Consider the following 10724-nt stretch of genomic DNA (forward strand, 5'->3'; position numbering starts at 1 on the left):
CAGCACGATTACGTCATCGAGGTACAGCAACGCTGTGGGACCTATCAACCCCGATAATACACTCATCATTAGCCTACTGAACACAGCAGGTGCTGACTTCAACCCGAAGGGAAGTGGTTTATATTGCCAGAGCTCGTTGGAAGTGGTTTATATTGCCAGAGGTCGTTGGAAGTGGTTTATATTGCCAGAGCTCGTTGGAAGTGGTTTATATTGCCAGAGCTCGTTGTTGCCCGCACTAAACGCTGTGATTTCCCTCGACTCTTCCTCCAGCGGTATCTGGTGATACCCACTGAGTAGGTCTAATGTGGTAAAATATTGTGTACCCTTCAAGTGTGTCAATGTGTCCTGTATGTTAGGTAATGGGTATGCTTCGTCTTTCGTCAGCTTGTTTATTCTGCGGAAATCTACGCATAACCTCACTCCCCCATTCTTTTTCCTGACTACTACGAGAGGGCTGTGCCACGGTGAACTGGATGGTTCAATGATATCATGATCTCTTAGCTGGCTTATCTCCTCTTTCACCTCCCTCTGGTGTGCCACTGGTATGCTATATGCTCTCGTATATACTGGATGTGCGCCTTCTACGTCAATTCTATGTGCTCCTTGAGTAATGCACCCTGGGGGTTCCCCTCTCAACGCAAAAACATTCGGGAACTCCCTGACTAAGCCCCTTAAGGCTTCCTTAACCTCCCTTTCCATGGACATCCTATCCACTATTCCCATTAATTTATCCATTCTATCCTCGTCGCCCTCACTCTGGCTTACCGACATGGCTGCAATAATCTCCTCCACAGGGTGCCCCCACGCTACCTGTGCATGCTTACTCAAGGTGACTGGCCACCGAGAGGGATTAAAAACCCTCACCCGAATTACCCCTTCATTTATGTCTTCAATAGTCTCCATTATCACCAACCCTGCTGGATTATCCAATGGCTCAATTTGTACAACGTCTACTCCCTTGGCTTTACATGCCATTTTAATCACTAAGGATGCTTCTCCCGGAATAGTGACATCCTTGGGTACCGTGACTGCCCACTGTATATTCTGGTCCCCAGCCGAGTTACCACAGTTACCCCTCACTACTGCTACTCCTTCTCTACTCCTCACCTTGTTAACGTCTACCGCTTGACTCCCACATACCAATTTATTCCCCCTTGCGCTGAACGCTATGGTACATGAGTATTTTTCGAGGAAATCAATTCCCAAGATAATGTTGGTATGTTTCAGCCCTATATCCTGTATTACTACAAAACTATGTTTAAACCATCTATCTTCTAGCTGGAAATCCACAGTTGTCTCTCCCAACACCCGCAACGCATTATCCCCCACCGCCGTTAATCTCCTGTTGTTCGGTATCAGCCTGACGTCTGATCCTAACACGCTACGACTCATGATGGACACGGAAGCACCGGTGTCCACCAAGGCTGTATAGATAGTGCTCTTTAACCGTAAATGCACCTTTATGGGATGACCCGACCCGACGGTACACAACCACTGTCCGCCACCCCCTACTGTACACACTGGGTAATTAGGCGGAACAAAAAGCTTACACTGCCAGGCCAAGTGACACACAGCTTACACACTTTTGTCTGCTTAGGTCGTTCTGGCTCGTGTTTACCTGCAGTGTACCCCGTTCCCCGGGGATACCCTCTACCGGTACCCTGGTTCTGGTGGTACATTCCTGTTGCTCCCTGAGCAGGCGTGTATCGTGGTGGAGCAGGAGTGAACCTGCCTCCACGTGCCCCTTGATTATAGCCTCCTCGCTGCCCACGAGTACCCTGATGGGGTCCCCACGACACCCCACTCGTATTGTGTCCCTGGAACACCCTTGGCTCCCAGCCCTTATTATTGTTACGTCGAGGAGCACCCCGCCCCTTGCCCTTGGAATGTGTCACCCCCGCCGCGGGTCCATCCTCCACTGGCTGAGCTACTGGGGCCCAGAGCTGAGCCTGTCTCTCTTGCGTGTCTGCAAGATTTGCCTGTTCCTTAGGGGACACTTCCTTGAAAATGTCATCCTCTGTCAGTTTATGTGTCGGGCTATTCTCCGCCCAAAACACTGCATGTTTCACCGCTTCCTTAAAAGACTTAGCTTCCCTGCAGTGTAACGCACTTTCCCGCGGTAATGCACAGAAAAAAACACTCCGTTGCATAGAATCTCTTACTACCCCCGTGAACTGCGTTTCCGTCCGCTCAATCACATCACCCAAGAGTCTTCTTCTATGGCCAAACGCCCTTAATTGTTCCCCTGGTTCTCGTTTAAGTGCAGCTAACTGAGCCTTTAGTTCTACTGCATCGTGCTGCACATCGTAATGATCTATCAGCTCCTGCTTAAACTCGCTATAACTATTTATTTCTCTAATTTCCGCCGAGTCGAGCAGGGTCTTTGCTTCCCCTTTCACCTTGGAATATGCCAATGCAATCTTTGCCTGATCCGACCATGACCCCACACTAGTCGCCTTCTCTAGAGCAAAGAAAAATGTTCTAATATCCGTCAGTAACTGACCTTTCGAATCCCGTTTGGCGCCCCAAAACGTAGGTATGTCTCCATATACCTTAGGTCCTGCATTAGTCGTCTCATGCGTGCTCAACACATTTTCCAACCACTGTGCAACCTGCCCAATTGTCTCTGACGCTGCCGCCTGCGCCGTAAGCAACACCGCCGTGTTATCACCACTCTCACCCTGACCGACATTACTCGTGGCCTGGCCACTGGCGCCCCTATTACTACCCGTACCCGTCATGGCTACTCGCCCCTTATGTGCTCGTGTATGAACCAGCTTGACGCTTTACCGTACAGTAACCTTACTTGGCCTTATTCCCTTAATCTCACTAGAATCACTTATAATTTTAAGCCACCATTAACAACGTCACTTATCAGTTCCCCACACTACTGTTTCCACCCCTTAGGAGACCTTTCCCTGCCGCACAACGTGGCCACTCAACTTGGCCACACACCTTGGCCCCACACCCCACTATGGCCACTCACTGGCCCACACTCCTTCCCTTCCTCACTCCAATATCCACCGTCCTGAACACAACCCGACGTCTACCAATTCCCGAACATTCCCTCACCAACTAAACCAGTAACACACTTCCTTCATCTCTCAAAGTGTTCCAAAACCTGTTTGCGCTGCCACCAAATATGTCGTGACGCTGAACCCCGGTTCATTCCGAACACAGCGAATACACAACACATAACACCTTGCCTCAGCAACCGTTACTACCACCTATACTCCTACACACACCAGACCCTTGAGGCGTGCCACTCGGTTTGTACTGGAACACAATGCATGAACATATGGAAGGTATTTAAAGGCCGTCGGGTTTTGTCATTTAATTACAAAGAATAGACTCTGACAAATAAATACATATTAACATACTCTATTAGGTCAATACACTTCCAATACCCATAGACCACTTGACCTCCGCGATCACCACCCACACTCGTAACTTCCGCCTAAGTCCCTAATACGGAATGATTACTACAACGCTCCACACCCGGTTAGTCTTTCATTCAATACTCACATACTGCAGACTTAACTTCGTCACTAAGATCACATCAGGTTCTCGCATAGCTGTCTGCTACACTTCGCTGCTGCCGCAAACGGGGATCCAGAGGACTTGCCAGTTTAACTCCCACAATCAGACTGACTCCAGTCAACCATGGCCTCAAACATTTCACCACGCCTCTCAAGGAAGGTATAATCCGATTAACCTTATCCCTAGAGCGGTAACCTTGATCCTAGAAGCCTGACGAAGAATAATTCCTCTTTCCAGGAATTATTAATTTGGCTAAACAGCTTCGGTCTTAATCCATTGACCTTTCTTAGATATGTGATCCATAGTCTGTCTACTTACATGTACTTCCAATCATCATTCGTTAAGTGTTGTAGTAATGATCCTCTAGCTAATAATTCCTACTAACTGGTGGATTACAACAGACCGAGCACAGTCCGCATTCCACCAGGGAACGCACTTCCGTGGACCCCGAGCGAGGAATAGAGCGGAGGGCAGCGTCGAAGACAGTGACATGAAAAAGGAGGAGAGCGCGAGGGAGAGGCAGAAGGGAGAGGGCAGAGAGAGCAGCACTGAGGGTAAATAGGTACCAGTCCGCCTTAGCAAACTGCCACCTAGGGAAAGAGAGGGAAGGGCGAAAAGAGAAAGGAAACAAGGATGGGGAAATGATCACTGCCATGGAGGTCATCAAGAACCTGCCACGTGAAATCTAAGTAAAGAGAAGAAGATCAGAGAGAAAGATCAAGATAGGAAAGGGTGTGAGTCCGAGAGTCCAAATGAGTGGGCTCACCAGAATTCAGAAGAGACAGGGAAGAAGAGAGGATAAACGGCTCAAGAAGGCGACCTCGGGTATTCGTCAGTACATCACCCCAAAGAGAATGACGACAATTGAAATCACCCTGCAGGAGCACAGGCTCCGGCAAGGAGTCCAGGAGGCGTTTCAAATCAGGAAGAGAAAGGGGACACTCGGGGGGAGATAAATGGAACAAACTGTGTACCATTTCCCCACAAAGATACGAGCAGCAGAACAATGGAGAGGCGAAGGAAAAAGTAAAGGAACAAAGGGAACATCAGCGCGAATCAAGAGAGCAGAAGAATTAGGGACCCTTCGGGACAGAACTCAAAGGAACAGAGGAGGGGGCAGTGGGCGCATCAGGGTCCAAGGCCCGGAAACGGTTGAGAGTCTGAGGAAGGTGGGAAGGATGAGGAGAGGAAGAGCGCAACACACGAGCATAAGAGACGTTAGCATAAGCCGGGAGCCGGCGAACCTGGCGCCTCGCCTCGGGAAAAGATAAACGCTCCCGATGCTTCAAGTTGAGGACGGCTGCCTCAAGCTTGTAATGGATACAGGCATGGGAGAAGGTAGGATGGGCTTCACCGCAGTTGAGGCAGCGAGCTTGGGGAGAAGTGCACTCCGACTTAGTGACCTTCATCCCCACACAAAGGACAGAGAGAGAGACAGTCCCAGAGCAGCGGAGGGCACCATGCCCAAACCTCCAGCACTTGTTACAAAGCCGAGGAGAAGGAATATACTCCTGGACAGAGCACCTGGCACCAGCAAGAATGACAGAGGATGGAAGGGTCCTACCATCAAAGGTGATCTTCACAACTCGAAGGGGTTGACGGCGACGACCACGAGGGGGACGAGTAAACGAGTCTATCTGGAGGACAGAATGGCCCTGGGCATCAAGGATATGTCGAATATCGCAGTCTCGCAGATCTCGAACACCAGTCGCAACATGGGGCGGGAGGAGAATAGTGCCAACACTGGTGTTCAACTGAACGTTCTTTGAGACCCGAACAGGGATCTCGCCAAGGCAGGATAAGGCAGCCAAGCGGGAAGCTGCAACCTGAGAAGGAGCAGCAACGACACGTGTACCGAGACGAGTGGGGGTTGAAAGTAACAGCCGCATCCACGGAATCAACGAGATGCCGATGGAGGGAGAAATCGTCAGGTGGCGCAGAATCAAGAGGGAGGAGATCAAAGTATTTGGCCCACGAAGCAGGACCAAATAAGGCCTGATACACATCAGTACAGGAAGGAAACGAGCGAGTGCGGCCGTGGCGCCGACGGCGTTGAAAACCCCCAGAGAGAGAGGGGTCAAAAGGCGCAGTAGTCACAACGAGAGACTTAGCCGCACCAGGGGACGAAGTGGTCACCACTGGGGGCGTGAGGCTCGCCCCAACCACAGAGGAGGGAGGGGAGCTGGGGGAAGAATTCAGGACGGTCAAAGGAGGAGTAAGGTCTGGGCCCAATGCAGCAGGGGCTACAGAGCCCGGTCTTCCAATACAGGCCGACTCGGGGGCTTGGTCGCCCACCCCACGAGCCTGAGAGGGTACAACAGAAGCTTTTAACGACAGAGAGAAAGAAATTCATCCACGAATGTGCCCCCATACTCACCATGGAGCCACAATTAGAGGCAGGACACCCAACAGGAAGCTATTGCCGATCATGCCGTGGCACCCCTAGCGGTGCATCGTGAGTATACGCCCCACAAATGCCACCTTAAGAACCGTCAGTCCGTCGAGATCGGGTTCAGCGACGAAAGGGGAATTGACAATAAAAGGTTCCCCTCGCTCAAGACGTTGGGTACTACAGTTCTATGGGTGCAAGAGTATGTCTCCTCAAGCACCCAGGCGTCAAAATAGAAGAAGTCCAATGGAAGAACCAAAACAAGCAAAAGGTCAGCAGGAAAAGACAAGCAGATAGGAGAAGAGGGGGGAGAAAAACGAAACAAAAGGAAAAGGAAAAGCGATCTGGCACAATTAGAGAAGACAGCAGCAGGAGTGCAAGGCCACCAAAGGACAGAGGACTGTCCCACGGAGCATCACACTCCAGCAGCCGTCCACTAAGCCCCCCTCACGACGCCAACGGGCCGGATAGGGGGGGGGGGCCGTCTCTTTCAAGCCATTCCCGTCCGGGCACTCGCTAAACTGTGGCTCGTAAGTGAGTCCCACCCCATCTCATTCCGCAGAAATAAGACAGTGCTAATCTCCAATATCCCTAACCTCACGGAATGCAAACACTATCGCCACATAACGATGTCATCTACAATAGTGTGGCTGGTGGTGGACATAAAATAGTGTTGGACATACCACCATAACAGCCTGTACAACATTCCCCAGTAGGAAGAAAACCCACTGGGCTGTTCATCATGTTACTAGTACCCAGACAACGCTGGGACTTCCTTAACTGTCTCCAGTGAACAGCTCCTCAAACAAGAAGATTAACATCTGTCAACTCAAGATCTTACATTATCTTGCTTGTGCAAAACGAGGTTATTTGTTTAAAGAACAGTATCAATATTTGACAAATAGTGTTTTTCCCCACTCAATGTGTTTTTTTATTCTACACAATTTTGATGTCTCAGGTTTACAGTCACGTAGAGAGTGGTCAAGGTGGTGTCCGTCACTTTCATCACAGATTCTGCAACTCCGCTTCTCAACTGTTATTTCTATTCAGAATCTCCATGTCTCCAAGACGGATTCTTGTTATTACCGATTCTCTCCTTTCTTTCTTTCTTTCTTTGAAAGAAAGAAAGAAAGAAAGAAAGAAAGAAAGAAAGAAAGAAAGAAAGAAAGAAAGAAAGAAAGAAAGAAAGAAAGAAAGAAACACTGAATTTAAATTTTGATTTTAAACTTATAAGTTTCGATGTGACCTCTTTATTCACTAAAGTTCCTGTTGATGATCTGTTAGAATTTCTACGTGAGGAACTGCCTAAATATAATTTGAGCTTGCAGACCAGTAAAGTATTGGAACTTATCAAATTGTGTATAAAAGACAATTATTTTAGTTTTAATGGAAAATTTTTCAAACAAACATTTGGTATGCCGATGGGCAATCCCCTTTCCCCAGTTTTAATCAATTTGTATATGGAATTCTTTGAAACAAAAATCTTATCCAGGATTATCCCGGCTAATGTAGTTTGGTTTAGGTATGTTGATGATATTTTGTGCTTATGGCCGTGCGACAAAGACCAGATAGTTTTTCTTAATGAACTCAATTCTTTGGTACCTTCAATAAAATTCACTTGTGAGACTGAGGAGAATAGTACTCTTCCGTTTTTGGACATTATGATTCATAGAGTCACTAGAAAGTTCAAATTTAATGTGTATAGGAAACCTACCAACGTGGGGTCGTATGTTCATTTTTATTCGAATCATCATAGTAAAGTTAAACAGGCAGTATTTTCAGGAATGTTTCTACGAGCTTTGAGGGTTTGCAGCCCTGAGTTTTTTGATGAAGAGATTGCTAAAATATATGAAATTGGGAAGAGTTTACAATATCCTAAGAGGTTTTTGGATTTCTCGTTTGTACAAGCCAAGCATACGTTTTATAATCACGTCCCTAAGGCGAAACCAAAAATTATTAACTCATTGGTGGTACCTTATGCGAGTGGACTTTAAAAAATTGTCTCTGATTTTTAAGAAACTTAATATAAATTTGGTGTTCACTAATAGTACGATCAAATCCAATTTAATAAAAAACTCCCCTGATACAGCAGGTTATGTGTATTCGATTCCCTGCAATGATTGTGATTCTGTGTACCTTGGACAAACAGGAAAGTCCTTACAATTGCGGTTGTCACAACATGCTTATAGTATTAGAACTACCCAAACGTCTAATGCATTGTATCTACATACAAGTTTATGCGATCACAATATTAACTGGAATGGGGCAAAAAGCATTACCAATTGTGGGGATTTCGTGGAACGGAATTTGATTGAGTCTGCTCTAATCAGTCAGTGTCCAAATCTTCTTAATGGTAGTACTGGAATGTACAAACTTGATCCATTTTTAAGTTATAATATTGCACAACAGTTTAAGAAACAACTCTGATAGAGAGGCTTACAATGTCTCATTATAATTGTATATTCATATATTGTGTGTTCATGAGGCTTTTCTTTAATCTTTCATCCTTATTCTCTGACCGCTTAATCCTCTTTGACCACTCTAAGCTAAGCTATACCTGTTTTTGGTAATTCTTTCCTAGGGATGGGTTGGTCAGGTGTCGGCCTATATATCCTTCCCCTTCTCCCTTCTCCTTAGTCAGTCTGGGGTTGACAAAGGCTTTAACAAGCCGAAACGTTCACCTCATTTCATATTTCTCTGTGGATTTTCCGCATATATATATATATATATATATATATATATATATATATATATATATATATATATATATATATATATATATATGTATATATATATATATATATATATATATATATATATATATATATATATATATATATATATATATATGTCGTACCTAGTAGCCAGAATGCACTTTTCGGCTTACTATGCAAGGCCCGATTTGCCTAATAAGCCAAGTTTTCCTGAAATAATATATTTTCTCTATTTTTTTCTTATGCAATGATAAAACTACCCATTTCATTATGTATGAGGTCAATTTTTTTTTATTGGAGTTAAAATTAACGTAGATATATGTCCGAACCTAACCAACCCTACCTAACCTAACCTAATCTACCTTTATAGGTTAGGTTAGGTAGCCGACAAAAGTTAGGTTAGGCTAGGTTAGGTAGGTTAGGTAGACGAAAAACAATTAATTCATGAAAACTTGGCTTATTAGGCAAATCAGGCCTTGCATAGTAGGCTGAGAAGTGCGTTCTGGCTACTAGGTACGACATATATATATATATATATATATATATATATATATATATATATATATATATATATATATATATATATATATATATACATATATATATATATATATATATATATATATATATATATATATATATATATGTATATATATATATATATATATATATATATATATATATATATATAAATATATATATATATATATATATATATATATATATATATATATATATATATATATATATATATATATATATATATATATATATATATATATATGACTCTTCTTATTATTACCCCTTTTTAAAACTACATGCTATAACCAAGCTATGTTTGCCTTCTCTCTCTCTCTCTCTCTCTCTCTCTCTCTTCAATATGGATGTGGGTTGGTGTGGGTTATTTGTGTGGACTCGGGAGATATGATAACCACATATAAGTTTCTCAAAGAAAATGATAAGCTATGTAAGGACCTTTTTTTAACACACAAGACATCCATGCAGAAGTGAGGTTTGCCTTTGATGGCTGTGCACGTGACAATGTAAAGTTAAAATGTGCAAAGATGTTTCGGAGTGCTATTTAGTAGAGAAATGATACAAAATAGTGTTTATTGACTAGTGAGAGCCCGTAGCAGGTATGGTATGGGATATTGTGGCCCTTAACCTAGTCATTCGATAGACAGACAACAACAATAGCTACTCCGCTCGAAAACTCGCTCCTGCAGTCTTGTGGTAGTGGCCCTCGCGCCTATTTGATTTGATAGAAGAAAAAAAATGAAAGCTAGTAGACCCTGTTTTTTAAGATGAAAAACTTTTAACTATAAAAATGTTTGACTGAGTGACTGCTTTTCTGGTCAGGTCTGCAAGAAATACCAATAATGTAGGTAGGGAACATGTCTCCTCAGCTCTTCTATCATCCGCAAAGCCTTTCCTATCTCAACCCTATTAGTTCATGCTCTCGTGTTTCACTTTTTGTTAAAACTAAATCTACACACGCGATATGAAATGTGAAAAAAAATCTTAGATTATGCTGTTATCAGTGATTGAATAAAATTATTAAGAGTGCTGAACATTCTGTGTTATTGTCTTGCTACAATATTAAAAGTCTATGTTTTCGCTGGGGTTACTGTTGCGCACAGTCATCTCGCTAAGGCGGGTCGATGTCAGAATTGTGAAAAATGATGTACCTTGCATACATCAGATCTTTAGTGGATTATGCTGCACCTCTGCTTGTTTTGATGCCTGAAAGGACTTTGATGATACGAATAGTAATTGTTGACATTGAGCATATTCTCAAAACATAGTTTCTGCAAAAAATAAATAACAGTAAAAAAATAAAATAAAAATAAAATAAAATAAAATGTTTATTTAGGTAAGGTACATACATACAATAAATTTTTACAAAGATTGGTTGACTTATAGGTAGAGCTAGTACATACAATGCCTAAAGCCACTATTACGCAAAGAGTTTCGGGCATGATAAACTTAAATGACAAGCTTAATACTAATTGAGCATAATGAGTAGAATGAAAACAAGAAATGAAAACATAGCTGAAAAAGCAGCACAAATACAATTATGT

Source organism: Procambarus clarkii, chromosome 49, assembly GCF_040958095.1.
Source record: "Procambarus clarkii isolate CNS0578487 chromosome 49, FALCON_Pclarkii_2.0, whole genome shotgun sequence".
In the NCBI taxonomy this organism is placed as follows: domain Eukaryota; kingdom Metazoa; phylum Arthropoda; class Malacostraca; order Decapoda; family Cambaridae; genus Procambarus; species Procambarus clarkii.